This window comes from Populus trichocarpa, chromosome 7 (genome assembly GCF_000002775.5).
Source record: "Populus trichocarpa isolate Nisqually-1 chromosome 7, P.trichocarpa_v4.1, whole genome shotgun sequence".
Classification (NCBI taxonomy): Eukaryota; Viridiplantae; Streptophyta; class Magnoliopsida; order Malpighiales; family Salicaceae; genus Populus; species Populus trichocarpa.
Genome location: NC_037291.2, coordinates 15,215,891 through 15,239,306, shown reverse-complemented (window position 1 = coordinate 15,239,306; position 23,416 = coordinate 15,215,891). Strand labels below are relative to the sequence as shown.

Here is a 23,416-nt window from a genome sequence, read left to right as displayed (position 1 = left end):
ACAAAAAGGCGTATAGCAAAAGATGAAAAAAAAAACAACACAATTTTGAAAATAATTTTTTTTTTGAAATGGGCAGGACCAGGCCCAAATACATAGGCTAGGCCGAACCTGGCCCAACTGCATGGGCTAGGCTCAGCCCAGCCCGTGTGAACAGTGGTAGGGACGACGCAGGAGAAAAACAGAAGGGGAGAAGGGTTGACCTACGGTGTTGCTGTCGTTGGTGAAGTTGCTGGAGGCGACAGGCAGTGTCGCTGGTGGTGGCTACGGGGATTCGCAGTGGCCGGCGGTGTGGTGGCAGCTCCTCCCCTTTTTTTTTCTTCTTCCTTCGTCTCTGTTTTTTCGTTCTTTTTTCTGCTTCTTTTTTTTTTCTTTCGGCCTTCCCCCTCTCTTTTCTCTTCTTTCTCTTCTTTTCTCTACCCTCTCTCTTCTGTTCTCGCGTCTTCCTCCCTTCTCTTCCTCTGTTTTCTTTTTTTCTTCCCTCCCCTTTGTTTTTGTTCTTTTTTCGGGTCAGTTTTTCTTCTTCTCTTTATCTCTTCTTCCTTCTTTTTTTTTTGTTCTTTTCGGTCATCTCGCCTCTATGCTCTCTTGTGCTTTTTTTTCTTCTCCTCCCCTCTTTTTATAGGCAAAAACAGGGGAGGATGTGGTTGGGGCGGCCACTGTGCTGCCGCCCCATAACTGCCCCTCCAACATGTGGAAAGTGGGTTGGCAAGTCAGCGTCTTTTTGAGAGGGAAGTTGGTGAGAAATAGAGGTTGATGGCGGTGACAGAGGAAGGAAGAAAAATCTTCTTTTTCCCCTGCTTCGCGCGTCCAAGGGAAGAAGAAAGGCTACTGTGCCGTTCAAAACGGCACCTTTTCGGGCTTTTTTTTTTAACAGTGTATGAAACGGCGGTTTTGGACAAAACGCGCCGTTTCATTTAAATGAAAACGGTGCCAACTGATGTCAAAATACAAAGCAGTCCTCAATTTGTGATTTGTTCAATCGAGTCCTAAATTGCAAATTTTGATTTAAAAATCAATGCAATTGCACCCCTGCCAAAAATCCAACAGCAGCCCTGAAGTTGGCTGCCTTTTCCAAATTGATCCTTGGTCTCTAATTAGTGCAATTTGACCCTCAATTGAGCAATAAACTTCTAATTTTTTCAATTGGGCCCCTGATCCGGTTTTAATTACAACCCCTCTATTTATGTGTTTTTTGGTCCTTGGTTTCTGATTTCATCAATTAAGCCTCTAATTGGCCATCAAACTTCAATATTTATGCAATTAAGCCTCTGATTTAACCAAATTAACTTCCAAACATTATAATTTGACCCCATAACTTTAATTTCTTCCAATTAAAGCTCAAATTAACTCCAAAATTAATTTTCTTGCAATCAAAACCTCCATAAATTCAATTAAACCTTCAATAAAATTTAATTGAGTCCATAAAAATCTAATTTTGGACTTTTCTTCCTCAAATTGAATTTTCTTTGTCAACAGAGCTATCATCAGTCAACAAAATACTGTCAAATTTCAATCTTTGTATTTTTAAACCTCCTCAACCAATTTTTGATCATTTTATGAGCATTCTGGCATCCTCTTTGCACTGTTATATTTTTTTGATAACATATTTATTTGTTTTTTTTTGTATTTTCTCCTTTTCTATGCAGGGACCCAAAAATGGATTACGACAAACTCCACCGGTTTTTTAATAAAAATTAAAAAATAAAATACAAATTCATAATAACTCAAATAATTTAAATTTAAAGGAAAAAAATATTTCTTTAGCCAATATTTCTTTTTTGTTATTCATTTATTTATTTTTATTTTTATGAAAATGTATTTTTTTATTAGAAGCCTAGTTTTTTATACCAGAACTTATCATGATAGTGAGCTAATTTTCAACAAAAAAATAAAAAAAATAACATCTCCATTATCACTTTGTTAGTAAGTTTATACTAATTAAACTTTGTTAGTAATATAGTGTTAATTATATATTGTAATATCATACACTCATTATCACTTGCAGGCAACATCGTCAATATTTGCTCTCCAATAACTCACAGCTGACCGAATCCTAGATCTTTCAATTACAAGATGAGCAGTTTGTCACGTGGTTCAGAACACATGTAAGCACTATCACAAACTCATTCTAACTTGCAAAATTACTGTACATATGCATGTCATTACGAGATTCTCGTTCATTTACTGTTTATTGATGTACATTACATACAAGGTTTATCAAATGGGAAGGAGTGCACCTAAGTCATTGTCTTCACTAAGCTTGGGGCCTGAAAGAAAATGTAAGTGCTACAACGGGTATTTTGTCAATGGATATGTTTTCCATACTGAAGAATACGGGCAAGGAAGAAAGACATACAACAATGGTGTTTGTGTTAAGGGATCCACTAGTAGTGAGTTAGAAGTTGACTACTATGGTAGATTAGAAGAGGTCGTCGAACTGCAATATCATAACGAGCAGAATATAGTGTTTTTATTCAAATGTTATTGGTATGACACGACTGACAAAGGAATCAGAGTTGATCTGCACTATAGTCTGGTCGAAATCAACTCAAAAGCTAGACTCCGTAACATAAACGATGTCTTTGTTTTCGCAAAGCAATGTCAACAAATTTATTACACATACACCTCTTCATTTAGAAAGGATCGATCAAGAGTGGATTGGTTGTCCGTTTTAAAAACGAAACCCCGGGGTCGTGTCGAGGTTGTTCAGGATGAGAACGAAGACACAAGTGTGCGAGATGAAGTCTTTCAAGTTAGTGAGGTGGTTGAACCATATCGAGTTGCTCCTTCGATTGAATTGGAAGAAAATTCAAATTTTCGTGTTTTCGATGATAGTCTTGTTGATGTTGACGCAGAGGTGTTGAATTTTGTTTTGAGCTCTAGCGGACAAGCAAATGTCGATGAAGAAGATGATATTCATATTGAAGATTGCGATGAAGGTGATGACAATTCAATTGATGACGAAGAAGAAGAAAATTCTGACTAACTACCAAAATGAAGCCCTATGTAAAACCCTTTTTTTCATGTAATTTATATTATGGATGATATATTTTGAAACACAAAATATTTATTACTTGAAATAATTAGTTGAAATGCCACAATTATGAAATAATTATTGATCATGGATGATATATTTTGTGACATGAAATAATTACTTGAAATGCCACAACATCACCGACGGACTTAATTCCGTCGGCATTTCACAGAGAGTTCGAAAATAATTACTTGAAATGCCACCACATCACCGACGGCCACACCGACAGACTTAATTCCGTCGGCCTTTCACAGAGAGTTCGAAAATAATTACTAGAAATGCCACCACATCACCGACGGCCACACCGACGGACCTAATTCCGTTGGCATTTCATAGAGAGTTCGAAAATAATTACTTGAAATGCCACCACATCACCGACGGCCACACCGACAGACTTAATTTCGTCGGCATGTCACAGAGAGTTCGAAAATAATTACTTGAAATGCCCACCACATCACCGACAAACTTAATTCCATCGGCATTTCACAGAGAGTTCGAAAATAATTACTGGTAATGCCACCACATCACTGACGGCCACACCGACGAATATATAGTCGTCGGTACGTTGTCAATTTTACCGACACAATTCCCGACGGACTGCGCGAATATCAAAGGGTTGTGCATTAAATGCATCTCTGACCGCGTTAGATTACCGACGGACTGCGAAAAATATGGAGGGCCATTAAAAAATTTGGTGCGAAATTCAAAATTTACCGACGGATTTTTAACACATCACCGACGGAATAAATTAAAATAATAATTAATTTTATAGACGTTGGTGAATCCGTCGGTAAAATTGGCATTTAACCTCCCTCGACCGCCTCTTCAGTTCATTTTCTCTTCTCCTCAGTTTTTCACCATTCTTTTCCTCTCCGTTCTTCAGGCGATCTCAAGCTTTTTTTTATCGTGAATCTCCATCAGTTTAAAAGGTTAGTGTTTCCTCTATTTCATTTTACTTTAATGGTTTTTTTTTGCTATTTGTTTGGTTATTTTTTTTGTTTTGGTGTATTTTTTGTAATGTAGATAAAGTCTATAGTTTTTTTTTTTGCATAATTCATTGCCAAAGTCTATAGTTTTTTTTTTGAATTTATTGAATATTTTTTATTGTTGTATTGGCATAATTATTATTAGTTAATTTGTTGAATATTTATTGTTAATGTTGAATTTACCATAGAATTAGTAATTGAATATGTTGGAATAATTATTAATTTTACTTTATTATTGCATGATTTGTGTTTAATTTTTTTCATTTATTTTGATTGTTATTCTAGAGTTTTTTTTTTTAATTTATTGTTTTGTTGTATTGACATAATTATTGAATAATTTGTTGAATTGTAATTCTTAATGTTGAATTTACCTTAGAATTAGTAATTGAATATGTTGGAATAATTATTAGTTTTACTCTATTATTGCATGCTTTGTGTTTAATTTTTTCCATTTATTTTGATTGTTATTCTAGAGTTTTTTTTTAATTTATTGTTTTGTTGTATTGGCATAATTATTGAATAATTACTTGAATTGTAATTCTTAATGTTGAATTTACCTTAGGATTAGTAATTGAATATGTTGGAATAATTAGTATAGATTGGGTAAATTGGTTGTGGCTATTGTTAATATGTGCAGGTTTGTGGATTTGGGTAGTATCCGGTATAGGGGAGGTGCTGTCGAATTTTTTTTTTTACATTTGAATTTAATTATATAATTATTTGTATCAAATTATGTAGATGCGTAGAATGAAAACCAGAGCTAGTCGATCAAGTACGGTCGCAGCTAGTTCGTCTAACAGCGAGGACGATATTTCCTTAGGTGCCTCTCAAGAAGAGGCACCTACACCACCTACGCCGTCAACCGATGCTGCCTCTTCCAGCGGTACTTCACAGTGCAGAGGCGGCGTGCCTTCGCAGCGGAATCAATTTACCCGCAAGTACGAGGCACAGTGGAAGGACGACCTTTCAATGTAAGTTTGTTAAGGTTTTAGTTTTTTTTTTAAATTACAACATAATTTATGAAGTAATCACTATTGAATTTATTTCATTTATTTTCAGGTTCACAAACATTGAAGCCACCTGAGTAATATCATCGGTGTTTAAATCGTCGATGGAGATTCCATTGTTTCAATGGAGTCAGATATCCAAGCATCCTGAATGGATGCCTCAAATCAATGCATGGTTTAACAGGTTTGAGGTTGGTATTAATTTATAATTTTCAGCTTATTAATATAATTGTAAATAAATTATTATTTTTATTTAAACTTGTTTATTTATACACAACAAAAATTCTGCTGGGACAGTGAACATAACACTGTTGTGAGGAGGGTGTGGGAAAATCACGCGGCAACTAGGTAAGATCGAAAACAATACAGGATTTTTTTTAGACAAGAATTTATGTTTCAAAATGTAATTTTTGGTTGCGTGATTTTTGGTATGAAGCACAAAAAAGGCAAAAACAACCGCGAGGGATAGGGGTTTCCAAGGCTGGAACGATGTTGCAGTTTGGAGGGATTTCAAACCGATATACATCCCGGAAGATATATGGCCGCACTATCTTGAGCACGTGACGTCTGAGCGGTTCACACAACGCTCACAGTCTGGTGCTAGCAACCGGAATCGACCAATTCATGGCAGGGTGACAACGCACACTGGCGGCTCCGTTCCATTTGCTGCACATGCGAAACAGATGGTAAGATTAATTTAAATGAAATATATCGTTAAATTCAGTTGTTGTTAATATATCTTTTTTCATTATAGGCTGCGTCTCTTGGACGTGAGCCGAGCCCGATGGAGCTGTTTGTGGAGACGCACGTGCGGAGTCAAGACCGCTAGAAGGGGGCGCAACAGTTCGTTGATAACCATGCTCAGCATTTCATGGTATCTTTGTTCAACCATTTAATTTTATAAGTTATTATGTTTATTATATTGAATATAATGATTATTTTTTATTTTTATTTTCAGGAGACCTATAATAATCGGTTGAGGGAGAGATACGGGGATGATATTTTGACCCATCCAGAATTCGATCCGGATTTGTGGATGGAGGTTGGCTCGTCGGGTGGACCCGATAAAAATCGGGTTTACGGGCTCTCCAACACTACGGCCGACAACTTGCGGTCGACCCGTAGTGTTTCAACCGTTGGGAGCTCCCAATCAATATCGAGCTCCCAATCTAAGGAGTTCGTGGCCTTGCAGCAACACACGACTCAGCTCACCGAGAAATACGATAACCTAAAAGCGGAGTACGCATAACTCAAAGCGTCTCATGCACAACAAAGAGCGGAACAAAGAGAGAAGTCTGAGCAACTCAAAGCGTCTCAAGCACAACAAAAAGCGGAGTATGAAGCGGCTCATGAACAACAAAAAAGGGCTTATGAACAGCTTCGCGAAATGATTATGAACATGGCAAATAGTGGAACATGTGCGCCTAATCTTTTTTGGCCGTTTAACCACCAGCCTCCTCCAGGATCTCCTCCTCCTCCTCCAGCTCCACCTTTATATTAATTTGTAATCAACATTATTTACCTTTAAAACTTCATTTAATATTTTTCTTGAAACATATTCAGTTTGTAATAAATATTATTTAACTTTGTTTTTTTTTTTTTTATGTTTAATATAAATTTTATTTGCATAATTGGTTTGTATTACAATTAATTTATATAGTTTTATATTATATATCCTAAATAATTTTTTAAAAACAAATTAAGAAAAAAACTATTACCAAGGATTTTACCGACGGATGAATTCGGTCGGTATTTTAAACACTCACTGACAGACTTACCGACGGAATTAATCCGTCGGCATTTAACAGTAGCTTCCACCAGTACCGACGAATTTATAGACGAACATATTCGATCGGTATTTCATACACTCACCGATGTATTTACCGACGGATAGTTTCCGTCGGTCAATCACAATATCACCGAAGGAATAAAAATCCATCGGTATATTTCAAGAGGGAATCTTTTTTTTTTGGCGCGCAAATTCCGTCTGTAAAACCATTGGCAAATGGTTTTTTTGTTTTTCCGACCGATATAGCAACGGAAGGGGGAATCACCAACAAAGAGAAAGCCGACGGACGTAATCCGTCGGTGATGACGTCGTTAAAAAAATCACCGACGAACTTCTAATCACACACTGACGGAATTGGTCCGTCGGTAAAACTGTGAAATCTTGAACCTTCGCTCAAGAAGCTCAACCACTTTGCTTCCCATATCTACTAACCATGAACCTTCTTTATTTTTTAGTAAATTGTTTTTGTATTTTAAAAATATTATTTAAAAAATTTAATTTTTTTTTGTATTTTTATTAATTTTAAATTAATATATTTTTAATTTTTTTTAATTATTTTAATATACTTTCAGCTTTTTGGTTTGCGGGTATGGCAGCATCACAATCAAATGGCATAATTTTCCACACGGGAAACTCAGAAGAGCCGAAGACCCTGGCCCTCACTCTCCATCTCCATTTATTTGGCTGCTGAATTCCATCTCTCAGCCCTGCTTTTTGGTTTGTGGGTCTAGTCTGATACTTGTTATTAATTTTATTTATATAAAATATATTTATTATTTAAAAAAACATTTTTTTATCTTTAACATTATTTAAAACTTGTTATTAATTTTATTCATATAAAATATATTTATTATTTTTTAAAAAATAAAATTATTATTTCTATGCGACAATAACATCATAATCAAAAAGTATAAATTTCCACGGACAACTTGCATATACATTGGACAGCTCTAACAATTTTTTTGTTCTTGTTTGTTGATTTGCTAATTTGTGTTAAAGGGAGGGAAAGGGACTGGATCTAATCCGCCTTTCAATTCTTTGTGTTCATATTTATGTTGATTCATTCATAGCGTTTTAAGGGATTTTCGGCTGGTGACTAGTCTAGTACATTCTATTTGGTAATGTGATCCGGTGGTTTTTTTTTTTTTTTTTCCTTTTTGTTAAAAACATCTTGACCCTTTTGAATTTTAACAAGGCAGTGCAAGGGCTCCCAAAAGTGTAGGAAAAATAAAAGGTATTAAAATAATGAGTTAACTTGTAAAATTATATAATTTTACAAGTAAATATATATTTATTGTTTAAAATTGAGTTAAAATAAAAAATAATAAAACTAAACTAAAATCATATAAAATCAATTGATTTTACAATAATTTTCAATTTTCAATTCTTATCTTCAACCACCATGCATACAGTTATGTTTACTTACTAATACATGAGTCTAGCAAATTTGGATTATTTGCTACCATCTCATATAATATGTGTTAGTTATATAACTTAATTTTAAGTTTGACCTATAATAATGGTTTTTTTAAGATGATTTCTTAACAAGCGCTTCTGTGGAATCAATTTTCCACCATAATTAAATTTAATTATATTATTTAATTTGAATTCAATTTATAAATAGAACTAACATTAAAGTTCTGTAAATTTATACATTTAAAATAAATAGAATTCAATTCATTTTATATTTTATATTACCCTCATCATCTTCTTCTCATTTCTTCAAAGTTCTGTAAAAAATAGATAAGTATTTTAAAAAAAATAGTTTTAACATTAAATTTTTTCTATTTGGAATTTGTAAATCAGAGGGGTTAATATCTAATTTACTTTAATTTGGTATAATTTTTAGGGATTGAATCCTATTCAAAATTTAATTCTTAACACTAAAAATATTTTAAATATGAGAAATTATTAAAAATTTCTAATTCAATTTAATTTAGTGATTTCCAAACAAGCATGAGTTTTTGAAATTGGTGCTTTTCTTCAACTATTCTCTTGGATTTTTTTTAATCAATAACCTGACATGATTGTTTTGGCAATTTTTTTTTGCTAAAAACATGATTTTCATAGCCATTTTGCACCCTATTTTTCTAGCAATGCAAAAGAGAAAAACAACATGGATAAAAAGCTAGCAGAAACAGTTGTATATCTTATCTATATATAGAGATTGCAAACTTCTCTCTCTGTGTTTATCGTTTTGGAATTTCTGGCACATAATGGCAATGAGTGGGATGAAGAAGTAGCTAACAAGCAGGTGATATTGAAGAACTATGTCATCTCGTGTCTGCCTAAGAAATCAGACGTGGAGGTGATCGCTAGTACCATCAAACTTAAGGTACCAGAAGAAACTCCTGGAATTCTAGTCAAGAATCTGTATTTGTCTTATATCGATTCCTACATGCCCGGTTTGGTAAGTCACTCATACCTCCTCATTCTCTTTATCTTGCTGTTCGTTGATATATATATAATTTTCCCAAGGACTTTAGCTCAAACTGATATGTGGCTATTCAAAACTATGCAGCCTTTAAATGGAAATGGGGTGGCTGGAGCTCTGGATTCAGGTCATCCAGACTACAGGAAAGGTGACCTGATTTGGGAAGAGCACAGTCTCATTACAGAAACAAAGGGGCTGTTCAAAATTCAACACACAGGTGTGCCTCTTTCCTACTATAATTCTTGGTTAGTTTTCTTTTTCTTTTGTATTTGATTTTTATTTTTATCAAGATTAGGTTGCTGTAGTGCTACTGAAATCCATGGACGGAAAGTGTGAACTGAACTTGTTGGAGGAAAGACGTTGGATGCTGTGCTGCTCAACATGAGGTTAATTATATGCTACTTGTCCATGTCATATCGACACATTCACTACAATGAAATGTTAACATCTTTTGGCTCTGAGCCCGAGCATATATAAATATACCAAACTCAAACATAAATCCTTGAATTAGAGATACTTTCTTTGATAAAATTAGAGATGTTTCATGCTATCAGGATAAGGATGATGGACTGTGTAAACTGTAAAGGTTTTGAATCAAATCAAACCAAAAACCAGTTCAAACCAACCAATTTCAAATCTGCTCAGCTCAGTTTTTTATGGTCTCAAACCGGTTCAAACTGTTATTACTTAGTTGAGCTTTTATCTGGGTTTTTTTATTGGGTCGACCTTTTCAAGGTTTCCTTTGGGCTTTTATTATAATAAACGTGAGTTATTTTTTTATCATTTTTAGTAGGCTTTTCAAGGTATCTTTTGATTTTTGGAGTTGTTTTTTAACAAAAGTTTTTCAAGCCCATAAATAATTACCGAGATGTGATGTTAACCAGATTAGAACCTCACAAATGGAAAGGCTTGTGTATGATCCAAGATGACATAGAATGCCTCTTAACCAGTATATGGTCCATGTACCTTTGTGTAGAATACTTGAAAGCCAACAATGTTGCCTACTACATCCCAATCAACCGTAGGGTTCTCCAGATTTTCATATTTAGTTAAATACCATAGGATATCAAGCTGCCAATAATTCAATTAATTTGCAGAAAAAATCAAGAAAGGCCTTTCTAGCAAAATCAGAGGAAGAACTGGACAATATATCCTTCTGTTATCCACCTATATAGAAGAACTCAACTACAGCCTTTTGAAGCCTGCGTGTTTCACGGAAGAGTCAATATTTCAGAGGAAGAATCAAGGCAAACAATCACCAGTACAATATGTTTCAAAGTTGTTGAGTAACTTCCCTTGGGTATTCTTTTGCTACCTGCAGTTAGTGTTCTTCGGAATCATCTTCAGATAACGATGAACACATTGAACAATAACAGTACTTTGGGATTTTAATTGATAGTTCTGAAATTACCTTTATGTCAACGGGGTACAATTCTTCTTCCATCTGACAGTGGTGGAGGAAAACTAGGCAGCAAGTTTTTGAAACAGAATTAGTAGCACCATTAAAACACAGAAAGCTAGAGCTGAACCTATTTTCAATGTAAAAAACAAAAAAAAAGCAGCTTAATTTGTATCTAGGGGTAAATTCAATAACAGAAACGCTGTAGATGGAGCAACAAATGACACAAGAAGTTATCGAAATTCCAAACCATACCTCAGTGTGTTAATATATTGTGGTTCTATACACAATGAACAACATTGTTGGACACCAAACTCCAATAAACAGCAGCTGCTTCATCTTTAATCTGGATTTTACCTACATCAAGCCCACAAAATCGCATTTCAAAAGCAAATCCATCACCCCCAAAAAAATTGCAAGCTAGATTCTTGAAATCAATTCAACTTTTTTTAAGAACAAATGATTTTTATTTTAATTTTCTTTATAGAAAGCAGCTCAAATGGCCTAAAATGACACCATAATCTACCTAAATCAATAAAGCAAGTTGATGTAGCTTAAATCGGATATTAAACGAACAACTAAGAACAAATCCAGCTTGATAAAATCCAAAAAATAAAACAAATCAAACATTGCCTCAATCCACAAGTCAAGACCTAAAAAAGAACACATTAAACTTAACACAGAACTAGATCGTCAATTAATCCATTTAAGTGAAAAAAAGAAAACAGAAAGGCAGAAAAGGATGAGGACGGGGACGGGGACTGTGAGTGTTTACATCTTAGAGAGCTTGTTAGGAGCACCGCCCTTCGCAACGCGAAGGAGAGCAAGCTCAGCCTTGAGATCCTTTGAAAGAGCCAATAGTTTGATACTTTCTCTTTTACAACATGAAAGTGATTTCTCTTTTTGGTGTAGTTTTTAGTATTTAAAAGAACATGTTAATTGGTCCACAAAGTTCACTTTTTTTTTTTTTAATTTTTTGTTCTTGTTTGATGATTTGCTAATTTGTGTTAAAGGGAAAGGGACTGCATCTAATCCACCTTTCAATTCAACTTTTTTAAAATAAAAAAAAAATTAGTTTCAGCATAATAAAAACTATTTTTTCTTTTTGTTTGTGTTCATATTTATGTTGATTCATTCATAGGTTTTAAGGGATTTTTGGCTGGTGACTAGTTAACAATACTCTAAAATGTGTAGGGTAGCTTTCTTCATGCCTTCTATTTTCATTATTTCCCGTGCTTTTTTGTAGCTTTCTACATGTTTTATTTTTTGTTTTATTTTTATCTGTTTTATTTTTGTTTTGTTTTGTATTTCTTTTTTTTCTTTTTTCCCCATATTTTTTTTGTTTTTTTTCTTTTTTTGGGCGTTACATTTTTTTTCCCAAGATTGTCTTCTTTTTTTTATTATTCTTTTTTGTTTTTGTATTTTTTTTTAAAATTATCTTTGTCGATTTTTTTTAATATTAAACTGTTTAAAAATTTAATTCTATAGTTTTTTTCTTTAAAATTTGTGAATTTTTTTCTTCTTTTTTTGCAAAATGGTCTTTGTCGATTTTGCTTCGTAGTTTTTTTCTTTAAACACTGTGAATTGCTACAATGTTTTCTCAAAAGGTTTTTGTTTTGCTACGGTATTTCTCCACATGTTTTTTTTCAAAATTATCTTTGTCAATTTTTTTTTTAATATTGAGCTAGTTGAGAGTTCAACTTTAACTTTCTCCTACATGTTTTTTTTCCTTTTTTTTTATTTTTTTTCCAAAATTGTCTTCTTCTTCTTTTTTTTTCAATTTTTTGTGTTTTTTTTTCAGAATTGTTTTTGTTGATTTTATTTTTTTAATATGGAGCTGTTGAAAATTTAGCTTTATAGTTTTTTTTCTTTAAAATACTATGGATTACTAAAGTGTTTCCCCACATGATTTTTTTTAATTATTTTTTTATGATTTTTTTTTCCAGAATTGTCTTTGTCGATTTTATTGTTTCATATTGAGCTGGTTGAGAATTTAGCTTCGTAGTTTTTTTCTTTAAAACACTGTGGATTGCTATAGTGTTCCCCCACATGATTTTTTTTTATGATTCTTTTTAAATTATCTTTATCGATTCTTTTATTTTTAATATTGAGTTAGTTGAGAATTAAAACTATAGATTTCCTCATGAAACACTATAGATTGCTATAGTGTTTCTCTGCATGGTTTTTTTTCCTTTCACTTTTTTTGTTATGATTTTTTCCAAAATTTTCTTTGTTCAGTTTATTTTTAAAATATTAATCTATTTAAGAATTTTGCTTTATAGTTTTTCCTTGAAAACATTGTGGATTGCAACAGTTTTTCTCCATATTTTTTTTTTATTTTTTCCACAAATCTACAACAACGCACAAACATGCTACAAGCCCGCGGCATCACGCGGGCATAGCATCTAGTACATTCTATTTGGTAAATATGTGATCAAGAGACTTTCTTTTTTTTCATATTTTTTTTGTTAAAAAATTATTTTTGACCCTTTTGAATTTTGACAAGGCAATGCAAGGGCTCTGGAAAGTGCAGGAAAAATCAAGAGTCTTAAATTATATGATTTTATAAATAAATATATATTTATCATCTAAAATTAAGTTAAATTTTAAAAAAATGATAAAACTAGATTAAAATTAGGTAAAATCATTATTTTTCTATCAATTTTACAATAATTTCAAATTTTCAATTCTCATCTTTCTCGATGTATACCCTTGTGTGCACTCATTAATACATGAGCTCACAAGTGTTTGTATTCATGAAGTTTTTCTTTAATCAATTGTGCAGTGATGAAGAAAACATAATCTTGTTTAAATCCTTCTTAGTAAATAAAAAATTATCTATTATGAGACAAAATTTTAAAAAAATTTATTCCATAAAAATATTGTTATGGACAAGAGTAACAAATAATACTCTGAAGTTTACAACTATTTATTGATTCAGTGAGGAAGGAGGCTGGGGACCCTTTTGATCCGAGATTAGTGTTTTACTGTGCTGCATTTATATTTGATTTCAATTTCGTCATTTGTGCTTTTGCAGTATAATCTTAATTATAAGACTTTAATGTTTTATACATAACATTTATAAAAAGATCCATGCCTTTTAGCTATTGCTTCCATATATGGTCTTTTATGAGGAAACCAAGCTGATAAAAATTTTCATTTTTTCGCAGCTCGATCTTTTCCTGTAGTCTCTTAAAATATAGATAATTACTCGATTGCTTAAAATAGTCAAGAAAACAAATATTAGAGACAATTGGCATTTAACACCCATGAAGATTTTGTTGGATAAGTTTTTTTAAACAACCACAGCCCATTAGTCCAATAATTTTGCTACCTAAGTGCGCATAAAGTGGGGAGTTTTCTTAAACCAATCCTTCGACTAATTGAGATCATGAGGTGAGAATTTTTGCGTGGCTCTGATATTCCATAGGGTGAACGCCCGAATCAAAAAAGCTATCCACTGCTGCCTTGTAGAAAACCTCATTGAACCATGACGGGGATGATGAAGCAGATGATATGGTGGCGAAGGTATCGTTCTATCGCTTTCAACTTCGGACTGTTGGTTGTCATTCTCATGATCCGACGATCCTGACCCTTCAAATGAAGTCTCGTAGTAGTCAATGTCATGATCCCCCTCTGAACCTTCAAATGAAGTCTCGTAGTTGTAAAGGTCATGATCCAACGCTGGAGATTGAGCGTATATGCTCCGTCCAAATGGATCTATCACATGGATCCCACATCGTACCACTTCGCTGTTTTCGGACCTCAATATCACATGTAGTTCCAAACCAGCATCCCCACAGCGTTTTTCCATTGCCATCTCAGGTTTGCTTATGACTCTTAGCCACCTACTACGGAAATAGGGTCTTGCATGTGTAGCTTCGAACAACTGAATACCGTTGCTTTTATTTTTTATAATAGCCATGAATTCTTGATACCCACCACAACCTGAACAGACAGCCCAAATGACCAAGCCTTCGAAATCTGGAGGTAAATCAAATTGAAGTTGTGAGATTGTATACAGACAAAGAAAACAGGACAGCTATAATAATTGTTGTTATTGTGACTGCAAGCATCATATTTTATTAATGAAATCACTCTTTTATAGAAGAGTTTTGATAACAAACTACAGAAAAATAATGACGAAATCTTAACAAACAAAGAGCTGTTCTATAACAGCTTTATTTATAACAAACATGCTAACATAATGGAAAGCTAATCTTGACTAAAACTTCTCAGTCTTCTCAGCATCGAAGACCTCTTCTTCAGCAGCAAATGAGGCAACTGTCAACACTCCTCCTTGCATCTTTTGCTGCAGACACCTATCTTGTTTCTTAATATTTCAAACCTTGTTTTTGACAATGGCTTGGTTAAAATGTCAGCAAGCTGGTCTTCTGTCCTGCAATAAATAAGTTGTATCTCTTCATTTTTCTGAACCTCTCTCAGAAAATAATACTTGAGCTTGAAATGCTTTGTTTTGCCATGAAAGATTGGATTGTTGGATATTGCAATTGCCGCCTGATTATCAACATTGACCCTAGTAGCTTTCTTCTGCTCCATGTCCAAGTCTGCTAAGATTTTTCTCAGCCATAAAACTTGATTTGCAGCTGCTGTAGCTGCAACATACTCTGCCTCTGCTGTTGATTGAGCAATTATCTCTTGTTTTTTTGAACACCAGGAGAAAATTCCTGATCCAAAACTGAAACAATATCCAGAGGTGCTCTTCATGTCATCACAACTGCCAGCCCAATCACTGTCTGCATATCCTTAGAGATCAAAATTTTCAATACAACTAAACTAAATGCCATAGCTTAGTGTACTTTTGATATATCTAACAACTCTTTTCGCAGCCTTGAAGTGAACTTCACTTGCACAATGCATAAACCTTGATAACAAGCTTACAGCATGCATGATATCAGGTCTTGTAGCTGTGAGGCAACTGTCAACACAAATGATAATGAACATCCTTCTCCAATCGTAGCGGAACCATTTTGGAATGATAGAATAAAATACTCGCGAAAATGATAATTGAAGATTCTCTGCATAAATAGTGAATTCAAGGAATGCTGAGATTTTAGACACTGATTAATATATGTATATATACACATGCTATATATGTGTGTGCGCGCCAATTGTGTGTTTATTTGTGTGCGAGAGGGACAGAAACAGTACCTGAAGAAGCCAATCCTTGGTATTTTTTGATAAATTACTCAGCCCTTGCTTGCCGTCAATCTCAAAGAAATTGTACAGCGGATATTGAGACAGATGTGGTGGTGCAGGTATTCCTCCATCTCTTCCAACTTCAGACTCATGATCCCACTCTGACCCTTCAAATGAATCTGTCTTTTCAACTATCACATGGATCCCAAATTCAAACACTTCAGCGTCTTCTCCCATATAAAGTTCCACGCACAGTTCCAATTCCTCATCTTCACAGTATTCTTCCATTGCCATCTCCCTTGTACTTATGTATGTCATCAAATTGCTAGCGGCCGAATCGCACACGTATGCTTCAAACAATTGAATACCGTTGCTTTTATTTTGTATACACAATTTGGCGGCACCCAAAATACCCATCAAGCATTGACAGGCAACCCCAACGACCAAGCCTTGGAAAACTGGAGGTACATGAAATGATAATGAAGTTCCTTTTCCACGGTAGCTGAACCAATTTGGAATCATAGTGAACTTATCTCTGTGGCTGAACGTATGACAACGATTGAAGAGAATTTGATACCCGTAACCACCGTAGCACAGTGCCTGTATATATTAGACATTAATTAATGTATATATAGTATGTGCCAATTTGTGTGCTTATTTGTGTGCAAGAGAGACAGAAATAGTACCTCAACAAGACTTTTCTTATAATTATTTGATAACTTGCTCTTGGTAACATAGGTAATAATCCAGCCATGATTACTCAGACCTTCCATGCCTTGAATCTCTATTAAATCCGCACAACCAAACAGAGACAGACGTAGATATTTTTTTGCTTGGATTGGTAGTCTTACCCATTGCATTGATTTGCAACCAAATGCATCCAAACGTTCTAAATTTGAGGGAAGCTCTGGGATTGATACAAGATTTCCGCATTCCTGAACGGTCAAAAGCCGCAGCTGAGAAAGGATGCCGATGCCAGAAGGCAGACTGAAGAACTCGTTTCTTGATAGATCCAACTCTTCAAGAGAGGAAAAACCTCCAAAATCAACAGAATTAGTTGCATGTTCAGAGAAACCACAATTAAGAAGTTTTAGCTTTCCCAATACTCTCCAAATAGTGGAAGTTGGAGTTAGCAGAAAAGCTGAAATCCAAGAAGAATTTGGTGAAGGCCGATATGGTAACTTCCTGTCCCCCTTCCAGTGTCCGCGCAATGACAACTTCCTCACACACTTTAAATGTCCAACTGAAGAGAGAAATTGCTCGTTGTTAATTCCATCTGCTAGAAGCTCAGTGAAGGACTCAATATCACGCATGCACTCCGGCAACTCTGTAAGTTGTGAACACCCCGAAATATTCAAACATACAAGAGACTTTGAATGTCCAATAGATTGATATAACTCAACTAAACTTGAGCAACCTTCAAGCAGTAGTTTCTCTAGACTTGAACTGTGCAAGTTTGGTGTTTTAACAAGGTTCTTTGAATAACTGAGATCAATGATCTTTAGATTGTTGAGAATCTGTCAGAGCAGTGAGGAAAATCATTAAGTAATCATCAAAAGTTGTAACTTGTAAAGATAAATTACATATTAGACAAGTTTTTGGGCATTTTGGTGTGTTTCGCACCTTTTTTTCCTTCCATAGTTCTCTAATATTGTTACTGTACTTCATATCAATAAAAACTACGTAGTCCAGTGTAAAATCAGATGGCAAAAATCCCAAAGGACGTTCAAGCCAACAAATCCACGTCAACACTTTAGAAAGCTATTCGAAAGATCCGGTGAGGTATGCTCCATTGATTTGCAGTAATTTTAAGTTTTTCATTTTTGTAAATGATCCTGTGCTTAGTGATTTGTCTTCTGATCTTCTCACATCCAGTGTAAGGCCATTTACAACTTCTGTTCCCTAAAAAAGCAAAAAATAAAATAAAAACCAATCGAACTTTCATATGATTGTTTGTAATAAGTTTGACAATAAAGATACACATGAATGTGCTTTTCTGTATGCGTTGAGTTCTTACCATCTGCATCTTGAGTACTTTCCACGCATCCTCTTGACTCCAAATTCTGCTCCTTTGTGCAGGATTTTCAGGTGACTCTTCCTTAACGATCTCCCTTCCCATCTCTCGTAATAGATCATGCATGCTTATCGTTCCAGAATCATCAACTTTAATCAGAGACCTTTCAATGAGAATTCCAGAATGATTAACTTTAATCAGAGACCTTTCAATGAGAGTTCCCAAATCATCTTCTGGATTGTAACCATAACGTCCTTCTAGCACTTTTGCTACGTATTCTTTCTTTCTACGTACCAATCAAGAAGCATGCAATGTCAAGAAATGTATTCTTTAGTGTAGGTTCATCCAGTGTGTCTAAACTTATTCTAAGTTTTTTCTGAATTTCACAGTTCGGAAATTTTCTCAATCTGTCAATTACAGATTCCCATCTAGCTTGGTTTTTCCCAAACAAAGAAGAACCTAAAACCTCAAGAGCTAAAGGAAGCCCTCCACAGTATTCAACTACATCATTCGAAAGCTTAACATAATCTATTGCTGGCTTGGTATCCCTAAAAGCATGCTGACTGAAAAGCTGAAGGGACTCATCTGGGTTCAGTTCTTGAACCTGGTATCTTTGATCAACTTCAAGAAGTAAGCGTTCATCTCTAGTTGTAATTATTACCCTGCTTCCGCGACCAAACCAGCTTCGCTCTCCAATCAAAGCATTTAATTGGTCCAGATGATCCACGTCATCAACAACGACAAGAACTCTTTTGCGCCAGAGTCGTTCTTTAATCAGAACCTTTCCTCTATCAACATTATTGATCTTCTCAGTATTTTGTCTTAAAATATCATGAAGAAGTTGTTACTGTAGAAGAACCATATCCTTAGATTCTGATTCTTTGACATTCAAAAGAAATGAGCTTCCCTCGAATCCATATCCACAGTCATAGCAGAGTTGATTAAATACAACTTTTGCTATAGTCGTCTTTCCTATTCCTGGCATCCCATGTATGCCCACAATGCGTACATCATCTGTTGCAGTACTTAGGAAGTGAAAAATATTGTGAGCAAGCGGATCAATACCTACTAGGTGCTTAGGAACATGTAAGTACTTGGGGTCCAATTTAGTCAACACATCCTTGATAATCTCTTGGATAAATTTTGCTTCATGCCTGTTCATAGACAAAAGCAAGTCATTAATAGCGAGACAATTAAGTATGTTCATAAAGTATTTTATTGTTTCACATTGTAAAATATGTAGTGTATAATGACTCCATATATAAATGTGTGGAAGTGAATCTTATAGAGAAAAGGCATACCCATTTGCCATATCTTTGAGATTCCATCCAGATAGATTTCCTGCCTCCTCAAGAGTTTCTCTCCACTCCTTCACCTTCTCTTTAGAACGTTCTTCATGTTTAACAAATGCTTCAGCAAAACTGCCAGTCTGTTTTCTCACATCTGAAGGATCAATGTCATAGAATATAGGAAGAGCAATCTGACCAGTTTTTCTCTTTCTGCACTTGAGAATCTCCACAAGTTCATTGAGACACCATCTAGAAGAAGCATATCCTTTTGAGAAGACCACTGTAGATATCTTTGATTCTCGAATTGCCTTGAGGAGATGATCGGAGATTTCTTCTCCTCTAGGAAGTTCATCGTCATCTTGAAAAGTGTGGATTCCTGCTTGGACTAAGGCAGTATGTAGATGATCAGTAAATGTCTTGCGAGTATCTTCTCCTCTGAAACTCAAAAAGACATCATAGGCCACTTGTGGTCTAGATCGAGAAGAATCTGGCTCTATCATGGCAGCTGTAGAAATTAAGGCACAATTAATTGATTAATTAATTAATTAGCATTGTAGTTTAAGTTTAACCTAATTGTTTAACTTTAATTAATGAATCATTCATTCATTGAGTTTCACCTAATTGTTTAAGTTTAACAACCAGAGAGCGTAAAACATTAATAGCATTTAAAAAGCTTACTGAGGTCAGCTTTTCTTCTCTTTCGCGAGGATGAATCATTTTCTTCATCTTTGGATTGTTTGCGTTTTTCTTTCTGCATTCTAAAATAGAATGATCTTGTTTTAGAAGACATGCAAGGAATTAACTCAATAAACTCATCAATGATGTCTATGTGAACATATATATAAAGCTTTCGAGTAAAGACATCAATTTAAAACAAGAAAGAAGCAAAGAAGAGGTAGCTATATTTGTCATTGCCTGAATCTCGGGTACATAATTAGTAACGCAAGAGTGGTGTTAAAAAGACTCACTGCCTATGTGGATATATCAAAAGAACAAATTATTTAAAAATATGAAGTATTTTATAATCTTCAGAAATATTATATTATTCAAAACTAATAAAACCAAATAATAGTTCAAAACTTATTATCGGTAATTAAAACAAAAATAATAATTCATAATACTTACTACATTGTTCAAATCCAAACTTAATTAAAATAGGATAATAGTGAAGCGTCTAAAACATCGAATCAAAACTAAAGGAAAGTCTCGTAAAACAAGCAAGTCATACCGACCAAAACTGAAGAAGTAGGAATACTCAACAAAGACCACCTGCTAACAGAAATTAAGAATCTAAAATAATGAATGAGGGGTGAGTTCAACTAACTCAGTGAAGGAATAACACTTAATATATATTTTAGATATTAATAATTTGCAAGTTGATTTATCTTGATATACATATACATACTAAGCATGTTATCATAAAGTGATGGAATACATGCCAGAGATTAGATGACACCCAAAGATAACCACTTTGGGAGGATCAATCGCCACATGTTGATGCCTATCTCACAACCTAGGTATACATAATATTATATGCACACATGCTAACTACTCTTCGTTAGCATGTAGTAACTGGCAAGTCCTATATCAAGGCATAATAGATATTCACAGAATCATCAAATAAATATATATCATATCGAATAGAATTTAGTTCGATGGAATACGAATGCAAATTCAAGAATAAATGAATACTCAGAACATAAAGCAACATATATAAATATTCAAAAAATTAACTAGTCGTATTCATCATATAATCAACATATATATTTATTTATATTATATGCATATTAAAGATTATCATACTCACTCGGAAAAATATAGATTAAAAGGAAAATCATATGAAAGACCCAAAAATCTTATTAAGGATAGTTAGCAGAACCTACAACAAATATTTAAAATATACTAAAAAAACAACACAAATAAAAGATCCCAATGCATAAAATAAAACCAGATTTAGTCTCCTAACTTTAGGGACTAAAACGACAATTTTCCAAAATAGGGACCAAAATGTGATTTTACCAAAATTGGAGGACCAAACTGTAAATACATAACCATACTGAAATTCCATCCATAAACCCTCAATTCTGCCTAGAACGAACCAGTGACCAAATTGGAATTCTTTTAAAGTTCAAGGACTAAAATGTAAATTCCCAAAATTGAGGGACCAAACTGAAAATATTTCAAATCAATTATCGAACTGAGATTCATCATCCTTGACCTCATAATAATACTGCCCAGAATTCCAAAAGACATATCAGGGGTTAAATTATAATTTTCCAAAGTTCAAGGACTAAACTATAATTTTTATAAATCAAAGATCAAAATAAAATTTTATCATCTTCAACCTCAAGACCAGTCTGTCCAGATTTTCCAGCAAGGTTGAAATGAACTTCTTAACCAATAAAAATCCATTTAAACAAATCAATTCACAAATCTTTATTTCTAACAACATACTCAAAATCAATCACTTAATATTAAACCCTTAATAATTATAAATCAATCTTAACAATATAAATTTCAAATCCTTATAAACCCTAATCTCTTTTTTAATCCTTCCATAAACAAACCATAATTGAAAGTAACATGAAAGATAATCATTTACTTGTTACTTCCACCTTTTTTGAACTCAAAAACTGAAGATTAAAAACTAAATTTTTTAATTTGATGGGGGTCACAGCAGCCATAAAAATTAAAAGAGAGAAACAATTCTCTTACAACTTTTTTTTATATATATCTAGATTAACTTATGTTAGATTAATTTGAACTAACTTCAACTTAGATTTTAGCTAAAAATTTGGGGTTCACAGTACCTCTATATAACATGCATGCATGCAATCAGTAGCAACCTTCGCAAAGCTGGTTACCTCAATATGGTGTTTGAGTTGATCGGATTCCACCATCCTGGCGACTTTAAAGATCAAATTGCAGCGCTCAGAAACATTAGCTGAAGAGTAAAGTAATGATCAGGACTGAAGGATAGTAGAGGCAATATTAATGTTTCGGAGAAAGAATGCAAATGCTTTCTTGCAAATTATTAGAGCAATATATGCAATAATTATCAAAGATGAAGCGTAACATATATAGGAAATTTCTTTAGCAGCGTGTGATCAAAGGTAATTTCCTGGTTGTTGCTGATTGATTATAGTTGTTGCAATAATTTTGTGATTTAGACTTGGTGGATGATGATGGTACATACAAAGACTAGCATGCAAGTGTTTTATCAACATCACAGTCAAAGTCCAAACAAAAACCGAATAATCGAGTAATTTGTGATTTATAATAATATAACTTTGAAAAATTTATCAAATCTTTAAAAAAATCTAATTTTCATTACAAGATTTAACAGTTTTACCGACGGAATTTTTCCGTCGGCGTAAAACACATATTTTGTCGGTAATTAATTTACCGACGGAAATGCTCCGTCGGTGAATCTTTCGTCGGTAATTTTTTTTCCGTCGGTAAATCTGTTGGTAATAAAAAAATATTTATTTCGTCGGTATATTCCTCGGTAATAATATTTTTTTATTACCAACAGATTTACCGATGGAATTTCCGTCGTTAATTCCGTCAGTAATTATTTAAAAACATTTAAAAAAATTCATTTTATAAAATTATAAAATAATTAAATTAACATAAATTAACACCGTATAATATATACTTAAAATGCTTGGAAAAAAGAATAAGAAAATCAATATTGTTTGGGAGAAAGAATGCAAATGCTTTGGTGAGTTATTGAAGACTTAGACTTCGGTGGATGATGATGGTACATACAAAGACTAGCATGCAAGTGTTTTGGCAAAATCACAGTCAAAGTCCAAACAAAAACCGAATAATTAAGTAATTTATGATTTATAATAATATAACTTTGAAAAATTTATCAAATCTTTAAAAAAATCTAATCTTTAAGTAATTTTTTTAAAAATTCTAAAAAATCCACAGTCAAAGTCCAAACTAGTCACAACTTGCATATATATATATATATATATATATATATATATATATATATATATCTTCCTTGATCATATATTGAAATATAATGATTATCTTACAATATTTTATATAATAACCGCTAATATTAAACGCCACCGCTAGTCATGATGGGCAGTTTACATGGGAACAGACGAAGGGCTAAAGACTTCGAGATGATGGCTATATTTATCATTGAACCTTCGCTCAAGAAGCTCAACCACTTTGCTTCTCATATCTACTAATCATGAACCTCCTTTTTCCCAGGTCTATACCAAAGATTATGGAAATAACTAAAAGAGATGGCACAATCACTTTAGCCCAGTTTAGTTCAGTAT

General features: G+C 33.7%; 1 protein-coding gene and 1 pseudogene across 1 annotated transcript in view; both read right to left on the bottom strand.

The window, feature by feature from the left end:
* Positions 1–22,136, bottom strand: part of LOC7469539 (disease resistance protein Roq1) — a 49,391-nt gene extending 27,255 nt beyond the window's left edge. Inside the window, exon 1 of the mRNA XM_002310353.4 lies at positions 21,977–22,136. The gene's annotated coding sequence lies outside the window, so the exon portion shown is untranslated. The remainder of the gene's footprint in view (positions 1–21,976) is intronic.
* On the bottom strand, positions 17,477–19,934 carry LOC18100825 (disease resistance protein RPV1-like; annotated as a pseudogene).
* Positions 22,137–23,416: the final 1,280 nt, after the last annotated feature.